General features: G+C 48.2%; 1 protein-coding gene across 8 annotated transcripts in view; it reads left to right on the top strand.

Annotated features, from left to right (window-relative positions):
• The first annotated feature begins 253 nt into the window (after positions 1–253).
• Positions 254–11,047, top strand: part of LOC106845821 (olfactory receptor 2AE1-like) — a 205,700-nt gene continuing 194,906 nt past the window's right edge. For 2 of the 8 annotated variants that reach the window (XM_070484238.1, XM_070484231.1), the window contains exon 1: positions 417–725. The gene's annotated coding sequence lies outside the window, so the exon portion shown is untranslated. Of the gene's footprint in view, positions 726–11,047 lie in introns of all 8 variants that reach the window. The other 6 variants (XM_070484250.1, XM_070484246.1, XM_070484247.1 and 3 more) reach the window with 6 other exon arrangements.

Below are 11,047 nucleotides of genomic sequence, written 5' to 3'. Positions count from 1 at the left end.
GTTTTGGTCTTGTGGATGGTTTCCTTTGCCGTGCAGAAGATTTTTTTGACTTTGATGTAGTCCCATTTGTTCATTTGGTATTTTGTTTCCCTTGCCCAGTCAGACGTGGTACTTGAAAATAGGCTGCTAAGACTGATGTCAAAGAGCATCCTGCCTCTGTTTGCTTCTAGACGTTGCATGGTTTCGGGTGTGACATTCAAGTAAAACCCCAGGGAGGAGGCTGCAGTTCCCCGAGAGCGAGCGTAGCGGGGACCCTGCGTCCCTGTCAGCGCACCTTGCGGCTCCGCGAAGGTCCGAAGCAGCGTGTGGGCGGGGCCCCAGGAGTTCTCCCAGGAGGGTGTCCCCTGTCCCTGTCCGCAGTCCACCGCCCCAGGGGGGGCGGGGCAGCGGCCGGGCAGCGTCTGGGCGGCGGCGCGCGCGCGCGCGCGGGGAGCGCGCGGCTGCTGGGCCGCCGTCCTGGGAGGCGTCGGCGAGCCGCGCCTGCCTGGCCAGAGCCGAGCCCGGCGGAGTCCGGCCGGCCGCGCTCTGCTGCTCTCTCCCGGGCCGGGCTCGTCCGTTCCCCCGGCGTCCGTGGACGCCGCTCCGTGTCCCCGCTGGGCACGGCAGCCCGGGCCCTGCACAGCCACGGCCGCTAGCCTGAGGAGGCCCTCCTTCAGCTCCCGCTCTTCCTGCTCGCCGGACACGGACGACCAGGGCGCCTGCGAAGATGATGCCATCTGGGAGAGGTACCTGGGGGCGTGGGCCTGGGGGCTGGTGGGAGGCGAGCGCGTCCCTGAGGAATAGGCTTGTGCGCCGAGAGGTGCCCGTCAGGTCGCGGGACAGCTGTGCGGCGCGCGGAGCGAGGGGGGGCGGGGGTCTCTTCGTGTGCTTCACGCGTTCATGGAACGAGCGGTGTGTGCCGGGCACGGGGCCAGCCTGGGGATGCGGTGCCCGGGAGTCGGGCGCTGAAGCGGCCCCCGGGGTCTTGGCTTCTTGGAGGGACAGACGCGAAGTCGATAAGGACACTGGTCTCGAGGCGTTCTGAGGAGTGCAGGTCTCCCTCTTTTAGAGGCTACGTTCCGTTGGGGTTTTCGTGAAGCCTGTTGTGCCCCTGAAGCTGAGGCCGGTTCAGGGGAAGTGGCCTGTCGAGGGCCACGTAATATTTGTGTGCAGAGCCAGTGCTTTCCAAAGCCCTGGACTGTGCGGAAGTCTAGCTGTTAGGGCTGCAGTGGGGGCTGTCCGGGGAGCGTTGTGAGCACAGGTATGTGTCCCACCCTTGAAAGTCTGGCAAAGAAAGCGTGAGGCTCGAGGGTGCTCCGTCCGTTCCCTCCTTCCACAGAAAGTCCGGAGAGTTGACTTTGGGACAAGTCCTTCCTTTCCTCTGGTCGGTGCGTGTTCAGCGGTCTGGACACTTGAGGAGCAGGACTGACAGGGTGTTTGACCTACTGGACCTCACAGCCTAGTTGGAAAGGACAGATAGGCAGCAACTAATTACCTAGGAGATACGTGAAAGCAATTTTGTGTTGAGTGTTGAGAAATACAGCATTTACTGTTAGACTTTGTGACTTAGGCAGTGATGTTCAAGCTGAGAGCAGATGCCTACAAGAAAAGGAGGACTTGTGCGGGAGAGCGTTGGGACAGGGCAAGGGAGGAGTATGGCCTGTCAGAGGAGCTGAGAGAGTGCCCTGGAGACTGGGGCCCGCGTAGGGCGCGTAGGGTGGGGAAAACACAACTTTTCGATTGAGGCTGGCGCTTTCTATAGGTTTTTGGAGACTAAGCGTGGGGATTCAGAACGTGGACTCTGGAGCCAGACTCTGTCAGATGGGTCCTAGCTCTGCCACCCACGGGCTGTGTGAACTTGGGCAAGTTACCGTACCATCCTGTGGGTCAGTTTCCTGATCTGTAAAACGGGGATGATTATCATATACACACTCCATAGGTGAGTGTAAAGGTGAGAGGATATTTCATATCCGTAAAGTACTTAGAGCAGTGTCTGGCCTGTAGTAGGCGTTAGTAGTGGTTGATTAAATAAATGGATAAATGCATACATAAGGATTAAAGGCTCGGAGGCTGTCCCTGGTGAAGCGTGTGGACTGGAATGGATTACAGCCAACTTTCTTTCCTTTCCAGCTTGCAGTTGCTACTGAGCGCATCTGTAGCACTGTGGAATTAGAAATAATCTCCCTCGACTTGGCTGCTCTTGGTAAAACAATCTAATGCTGTCAAAATTATCCCAGGGAAATAAAAGCCTTTTCAGTAGCATAGATCACTTGACTTTTACTCCCAAAGTCCTGGACATTATTGTTGTCTCCAGTTTATATGAGGACACTGAGACTTAGATGGATGAAAGGTCTTTGCCAAGGTCACCCAGTTAGTAAAGTGTAGAATCAGTATTAGAACCTGACTTTATATCCCCATCTCTCTGCATAGTGCCGTAGGTGCTAAACAGGTTATTTCAGTTAACGTGATCAGGCACAAAGTACCCTGAACTCTCTTATAATTTCTTTGTCCCTTAGAAAAGGAATCTGCTGCTGTCCTTAAGGAGTCGATAAGATCTCTGGGGTAATAGAATTCATTCTTTGTAATAGAAAATTATGAAAGGGTGAATCTGCAGGGCTAAAATGTTGAAGAATGTGTGTTCATTAAGAGTCTTTTAGTTGCAAGTGGTAGAAACTCAACTCAAAATGGCTTCAGGATAAAAGAATACATGTATTGGAACACTTAACTGATTCAGATATGGCTGGATCAAGGAGTTCAAATAATGCCATTGGGCATATGTCTCCTTTTGTTTTATTCTTGATTCTTAACCAGTCTCTCCTCAGTAAGGGAAAAGATGGGCACAGGCATCTCCAGGGTCTACACCCTACCAGCTTGTCCACCCCAGAATAAAAATTGTGTCTATTTCCCAACATCGGTTTAACAAACCTCCTGAGGTACGGTAGTTGGCCCAGGTTGGGTGGTATCTCATTCTTGGAGCCTGGGGTTGGAGTTGAGCTTCAGATAAATCACCTGGACTGATAATTTGGATGTGCTGGCTCCCTCAAAAGAAAATAGGAGGTTACTTCCAGAAGGAGTGATTAATGACATAGGCAGGCAATAAAAGAGAAAACATACTTTCACTACAGATGGAATATTTGGAGTTTCAGATTAACCCGTTTGTCCCGGTGTGATCCCTGTTGGCTTCCTGGAGGAAGTAGATCTTCCCTTTGGCCTTGATAAACATGGAGGGTATTGTGGTGAGGAGAGAAACAGGAAAGGTATTTCAGGCAGGGAGCCCCTTCTTCGCAAAGTCTTAGATGTGGGAAGATGTGTGCAGGGGCACTGAGGAGAGGGTTTGCCCTCACAGAAAGGTTAGGGCTAGTGTCTCTTGATTAGGTCCCTGCTGTGTGCAGACAAGTGATCGAGCTCCTCGAAGGGCTATGGATAGTCGAGAGTCATCGCACAGTCTCTGGAGGCGGATGCTTGAGTTTCATCGTCATTTTCAAGCTGTGTGATGTTGGGCAAAATCTTCACGTTCCAGGGCTCAGTCTCCTGTTCTGAAAAATGGGAATAATAGTACCACCTCGCTGTAAGAATTAAAGCCAGTGGGGGCCGGCCCGGTGGCACGGCGGTTAAGTGCGCACCTTCTGCTTCTCGGTGGCCCGGGCTTCGCCAGTTCAGATGCCGGGTGCGGACATGGCACAGCTTGGCAAGCCATGCTGTGGTAGGCGTCCCATGTATAAAGTAGAGGAAGCTGGGCAAAGATATTAGCTCAGGGCCAGGCTTCCTCAGCAAAACAGAGGAGGATTGGAAGCAGTTAGCTCAGGGCTAATCTTCCTCGAAAAAAAAAAAAAAAGAAAAAAGAAGAATTAAAGCCAGTGATGCCCAGAGAGTGCTTAGCATTGTGTCTGTCACCTTAATATTCGATAAACGTATTATTTTTATTTCCCTCAGTGACATGAGGTTAGTTTGACTCCCCCCTTTCAGATGAAGGTAAGTAACACGTGTAATGTGCTCTGAATCCAGAGACATGGCCCTCCTCTTATCAGAAAGCTCTTTGTTGGGGGGAAAGACAATTAGATAGCTAAGGCAGGGCTGAATCGTGTGGAGTCTTACCTCGTCCTAACAGAGCTGTGCTCCCACCATCCCAAATCCATGTCCATGTGGGGTTTTGAGTCAGAAACACCTGCCTTTAGGTCCCACTTCTACCCTGTACTGGTTTTGTGACTCATGAGCTACTCTCATGGTGCACATTTTAGGATACGTGACATCTTTCAATATCACACAGTTAAGAAGATTCAAAGCCCAGATTTGAATGTTGGTCTTCTGATTCCAGACAGGGGAAATCACAATCTAGGAAGTTCAACTCTAGGAATCTCTAGAAATTCAAGGGCTAAAATGACACGGTAGCATCCTCCTCCATCCATAAAAGCCCTTAGGAATTCAGGTAGCTCTTGGGGAAACCAAGGCCCCTCCTTGTCTCTCCACACCCCTTGGCCTCGTTCAGTCTCTGGGCCAACAGCTGAGCGCCCACCACACGTGGACACTAGGAGGTAGGAGGCCGCCTGTTGTTCAACACATGACCCAGGACCCTCTGGCCTTCCTGGGGTCAAACGCAGCTTTTCCTGCCCATGGCATCCATCTTAGGGTCGCTCTTGATTGCAGGATGGGGTGTCAGAAGTCCACTCAGTCATTCACACACATTAACCCACTCATCTGGATTATACAGCTCTGCCATTTTGAAAGCTCTCTCATATATGTATTTTCATACCATTCTCCTGGGAACAGCAATACCTACCATCTATTGGATATTTACTGTGTGAGTCTGGCTCTCTGCTCAAGTCCTGATGTATGTAGACCCACCAGGTTGTTTAAATGTCACCTTCTCAGTATGACCTTCTTGACCACTCTATTTAAAATTGCCTGCATCCTCCACCGCCCATTAGCATCCCCAGTCTCCTTCTTTCAGTTAATTTTTCTCAGTAACAGTTACCTCTCCCTAACCTAGCATCCAATGTAATTATTCATTTCCTAGTGTCTGTCTTCTCCCACTGGGATGTAAGTTCCACACAAGCAGTTGTTTCTGTTTTGATTACTTCCATGTGCCCAGAACCAAGCCTGGAAACTGGCATTATGGATGAATGAATAAATGAGCTTAATATTCACAATATCTCTGGGAGGTCAGTTGTATTATTATCCCTTTACAGACGATGAGGCTGAAGGTTAGGGGGAGTGCTTTGTTTTCGTTTTCGTTTTTAGTCAATTTGCCCCCAATGTCACAAAACAGGAGAGACCAGAAGCGAGACCCATGGCCAGGGTCTCTGGTTCCCAGTCCCCTGCTGTCTGAGCGGCCACGCGGAGGGAAACAAGTCAGTTCAGTGGCAGTCCTGTTTCAGTCAGCACTGCTGTTTGTGCTTGCAGTGTCCATAAAAATGTTATTTTAGTCCTGACACTGATGCTTATGAATAAAATTTAGTCCTCATTCAAAAGCACATTAGCTGAAGCCATTTGGCGTCCTGTTACAGCGTTAATTTTTATGGAGAAGAATACATTGGCGAGGAGTACCTCTTCCACCTTCAAACAGAACAAGCGCCTCGAAGGCCAGGCCTGGTGACGCTCCCTCTGATCATAAGGCATTCCGGCATGTTGCTGCCGCTTTACTTATGGGACCAGGGATGTAATTTTCAGATGGTGGTTTGTTTTGCCGCCGCGTTACATCTCGGGCTTGGCAATTACATTTCATTAACAGGGAAACATAAGCCATAAATCATTGATCAGAAACAGGTTGTTAATCGGTCTAGTTAAAGCGGCTGCCGGCTGGTAGGGCGCGGACTACAAATTGATGGATGCCTGGGCTCAGAACTTGCCCAGGTAGCCCATTAAAGCAACACTGCTAATAATTTTCACTACTATTTATTGAGCTAAATTCCTATGTGCCTGTAAGTGCTTTATCCTCACAGCAACCCTAAAAGGACTATTCCCATATTACAGATGAGGAAATTGAATTCCAAAATGGTTAAATGATCGGCGGCAGTTCACACACCTTGCACGTGGCAGGGTTTGGACTCTGAAGCTGGTGCTCTTAGTACATTGCTCCTTCCTGAACTTCACCATTGGAGTGGGAAAGGGCCACAAAATGTCTGACTTGCACACTGCTCCCCGTGGCGGCACCTTTCTGGGGAACAGACCTAAGGCAACCGCGAGGAGGTTTTGGGAGAAACGTAGAATTTGCAAGACTGAATTTTAATCTGTGCCTCCAAACAGCTGAAGTTGACCAGCACGGCCAGGCTGCAGGCTAATTCATCTGACTTCGTCTCCACGCCTGTCATCCGCGAGCAGAGTGGTGGCAGCTGGGCCCGTTCACATCCTATCAACCTTGTCTGTTGGAATGACACCTGGCTGTGCTGAAGCCTTGGTTCCTGTAATCAGGAATGTAAACAACTCCAGCTTCCTCCCATCAGCGCTGGCTCTGTGCCTGCCTCCAGGTCTCCCAGCCCCAGGCTGTGCCTCCTGAAACAGGTGCCCTCCCCAAGCTGAGGCCCCATGGAACTGTGGGTGCCTTTTATTTTGGGTCTACCAGTGACCTATTGGTCCCCTTACCCTTTCTAAGGCATGACCCCAGTTAAACTCATAGTGACCTCACCTGGGTTATTTATTCCCATTTTATGGATAAGAACATGACTTTGGGAGAGATTGAATGCATGAGCTAAGGTGACACAGCTACTTTATCTCTGGGACAGGTTTCTTTATTTAATCATCAAAAGTCCAGAGTATACATTAGTGTTCACTCTTGGTGTCGTACATTCTGTGTACAACATAAATTTGTTTGGACACATTTCTCAAGACATATACCCACCATCGTAGTATCATACAGAATAGTTTCACTGCTCTAAAAAATCTCTGTGCTCTGCGTGTTTCTCTCCCGGCCCCCCAACCCTGTGAAACACGCATCTTATTACTGTTTCCGTAGTGTTCCCTTTTCCAGAATGTCATATAGTTGGAATTATACAGTATGTAGCCTTTTCAGATTGGCTCCTTTCACTTAGTAATGTGCATTTAAGCTTCCTCCGTGTCTTTTCATGACTTAATAGCTCATTTCTTTTCAGCACAGAATAATATTCCATTGTCTGGATGTCCCAGAGCTTATTTATCCATTCACCTGTGGAACGACATCTTGATTGCTTGCAGGTTTCGGCAGTTATGAATAAAGCCGCTGTAAACATCCACGTGCAGGTTTTTGTGTGGACATAAGTTTTCAGCTCCTTTGCATAAATACCAAGGAGCACAATTGCTGGGTCCTTGGTAAGAGTACGCTTAGTTTTGTGAGCAGCCGCCAAACTGTCTTCCACAGTGGCTGGACCATTTTGCATTCCCACCAGCAATGAACAAGAGTTCCTGCTGCTCCTCAACCTCGCTCGCATTTGGTGGTGTCAGTGGTCTGGATTTTGGCCAGTCTAAAAAACTTTTGAACCCAGATGTTTTGGCTCTAAATCCAGTGAACCTTCTAGTGGGATAATCGTATCTAATAGGACCAGTGTGAAGATGAAATGACATCACACATGTATTAGGAAAAGGAGAATATCTAACCTTTGGCATGTGCCTGGCGCTGTGCTAAGTGACAGGTGGACTTCATCCTCACAATAACCTCGGGACTCAGGTGCTGTTACTATCTCCATTTTGCAGATAAAGACAGCTCAGCGAGATTAAGTGCTGTGCCCAAGGATGTGTAGGGAGTGGCAGAGCCAGATTGAAACCCAAAGCTGCCTGACTCTGGGGTCAGTGCCTTTAACCACTGGGCTCTGCCTTGCCTCGTATATAAGATAGATGTTCAATAACAGTGTTGTTCTCCCTCAGGCACCCAGCAGGATCAGTTTCCATTCATTGCAGCAAAGGATCCACTGTGATGCCAGGGTCTCCATCAGGTGGCCTGTGGTGGTCCTCCTTGTAGCTTTTGTTATAAGACCCTGCGGTCAGCTCGCCAGCACACCCCGGCAGAGCCCCGAGTCCGTGCGTGCAGAGAATACGGAAGCCCAGAGCATCACCCTCCTCACAGCTTCAGCATGCACTCTGAATCCTCGTATCATCAATAACATTGATACCGACTAATTTAAACCCACTGAACCAGTGAACTTGGGCTGAAGATGTGTTTATGAGCAGGATACTAAGTAGCTATTTTAACTAAGTGGAACATTTCTTGCTTCAATTAATGAAAAGGTAGCAACTCTAAGGAAATATTAGGGGCATTAAGTTTTATATTGGTGCCATTTATTATATATGATTTTTAACACTTTTAATCACTTTATTCCATGTTGACAGCTACTGAGAGAAAAAGAGCTTTCCACGGTGAGTGTGACCCAGGAATTACTGTCAAGCTGAGACAGATGATTATTAGCCCCTGAGTTGCCTTGGTCTTTTGAGGAAATAGTGAGGATTTTATTAGTTTTATTAATGGCACTCGGGGAGATCAAGTTATTGATTAGCAAAGAATGAGTCCTTAACACGCACATTTCTTGGAAAGGGTAAATGAAGTAGAAGGGAATTAACATTTATTCAGCACCTACTGTGTGCCAGGTGTGTGCTGGGCTATCTACATACTGAATTAAATCTCCAAGCAGTCCTGTGAGGCTGGCTACAGTGATGTCCATTACACAGAGGAGGAAATGGAAAGACTGAGATACTTGCTCATTCAGTAAAACTTTTGCACCCTGCTAGTTCACGACGGGGCTTAGATCGTGAATACTGTAATACACTCCCTGCCCTCAGGAAGCTTCTATTCTGGTGGGGGAACTAGATATTTATGATTATTTTTGATGATTATAATAGTGAAACAAGTGCTGGGACAAGGAGAGAATGGAGGTTCTCTGGGAACCTGGAAAAGGCAAACTTCATTTAGACCTTAGGATGAGAAGTTAAGGAGGGCTTCCTGGAGGAAGTGATGTCTAAGCTGAGATCTGGATGATGACCAGGGCTCAGCCAGGCAAACAGGGGAGGTGGAAGAGGGGTGGAAGCATGTGCCAGGTAGAGGGAATATTATGTACCAAGGCACAGTGGTAGGGCAGAACCACTAACTTCCCAAGGCTCGTGTCTCTAGTATGTGACAAAGCTAATGTCTGAATCCAGCTTTATCTGACACTTTCTATTGAAACCCAACACAAAAGGGAACCCGTGCTCTTCTTAGCCACATAATTAAAATCTCTAGTCCTCAAAGCAAGCATCCAAGTAGTCTGAGATATGCCAGCGGCTCCTAGTTCGTGCCTTGGTGGTCTGACAGTGACGTCCGTGGTCCCAGAGAGTCAGCATCTTAGGGCTTTGAAGCTAGGCGTGAGAATTGTTCTTGGCTTCCTTCATGGTTTCTCACACAGCGATGTAAGGCTTCAAGGGGATGTCTCTGTAAATGTTAGGTTGTGAGGAAGGAATCCCCGGGCTCGCCAGCTCAAGCGCTTGTAAGGTGCAGGGAGCATTTTGCCTTCGCGTTGGCGTGACTGAGGGTAAAGCAGTGCCAGCAGAATGGTGGTTCTTTCTCCACTGCCTGGCTCTGTCTTGCACCCTATGTGGCCCATTCCCAGGCAGGTGCTCCCCCTTGTGGGGTGGATGGCTCTCGCCATTGTGATTCTTCATGTTGTCAGTTGAAGTCCCGACCATATACGCAGGATGGGGTGGGATGCGAGCTACAACCTAAGCTCAAATGGAAGCCCTGCCATCTGAGACCCCTGGCTCTGATTGGCCGGCTTCAGCCGACTGCTCTCCCTGGAACACTCGCTGTTGTGAAGGGAATGTGATAAGCTGGTTGGCTGAGGCCGGGCTTGGGCGCTCCACGCCAGCTGTGCAGGGGCTGCGCGTGTCCAAGACACGGTTCTGGGGTGGGGGGGGAAATGGGGCTGTAACTGAAAGGATGGGGGGTGGATCCCGGGCTCTTGTGAGACTACCTCATGCCCTAAGGATATCAGTCCTCTCTTGAAATCCCAGTGACACCCACGACAAACACCAGCCTTGGGGAAACACTGAGGGGGAGCCCCAGCTGTTTCAGGGATCGCGTGGAAGGAAGCCAGTCTGCTCTAGAAACGCCAACACCGGCGTTCCCGTCGAAGCTGCACTTCCACGCGCTGTGACACCTCAGGCACATCTTTTAGTCACTCCGGGCCTCAGCTTCCCTCTTTGTGAAATAGGAATGTTGATCCTGGGTTTGCAGTGCTATTGGTAGGATAGATGGGATACGGGACATAAAACCCCCGGTACCTGTCACACACCGTCCACGCGGTAACCGCCAGCAGATCCAGTGAGCTGCCTGGCTTTGAATCCTTCCGCTCCTCTTAGTATGTTATTCAACTCCGTTAGCTGTATGATATCTTCCTTTTTCCTATTATTACCTTATCATATTTTTCTTTTTGTTCTATGTAGTCTTGTTTGGTATTTTTAATCTTTTAGATTTCTTTTTTCAATCTTATTATAACTTATTCTCTCTATTTACCCATTTTATCTTATGTTATCTACATAGCTTACCATTTCGTACGATATTGTAAAGAGAACATGATATACAGTGTTTATTTTCTAGTCACCATTTTTATCTTTCTAAGACTGCCTTTGAGCGAATTTCTTCTATTAGTAAATGCAATTAAGTTGATCCTACTTATTTATTTTTTAACCAATATTCGTTTCTTTAAATATGTTATTTGTTTTTAATGCTGGGTCTAAATACTCGGTGATTATCTGTTGTAATAATGGCACTGGAACTCTAAGCTGTACCCAGATACCCCAGCAACATTTAACAATATTACATTAGAGCCCTTTGCAATTAAAAAAATAAATAAAGGTACTTTAATAGCCAAGATCTTATTTTCGTCTCGCAAAAGCTCTGCCAGGAGGAAGAGAAAAAATTAAAGTTCAGAAAAGTGCACCCTCTTGACTCAAATCGCATAGCTGAATGGTGGAAGCAGAATTCTCTTTCTTTTCTTTGGACTCAGATCCCATTGTTCTTTCCATGTTAACATGTTCTTTTGCTTCAGGACCATGCACCTGTTGAATAAAGCCAAATCCTTGGGAACTGGACTTCACTGTTTTTTTCAGGACAATTGAAATCTCATTTCCATCA

Source organism: Equus asinus, chromosome 14 (genome assembly GCF_041296235.1).
Source record: "Equus asinus isolate D_3611 breed Donkey chromosome 14, EquAss-T2T_v2, whole genome shotgun sequence".
In the NCBI taxonomy this organism is placed as follows: domain Eukaryota; kingdom Metazoa; phylum Chordata; class Mammalia; order Perissodactyla; family Equidae; genus Equus; species Equus asinus.
Note: the sequence above shows the minus strand (reverse complement) of the source record. Positions and strands in the feature narration are given on the sequence as shown.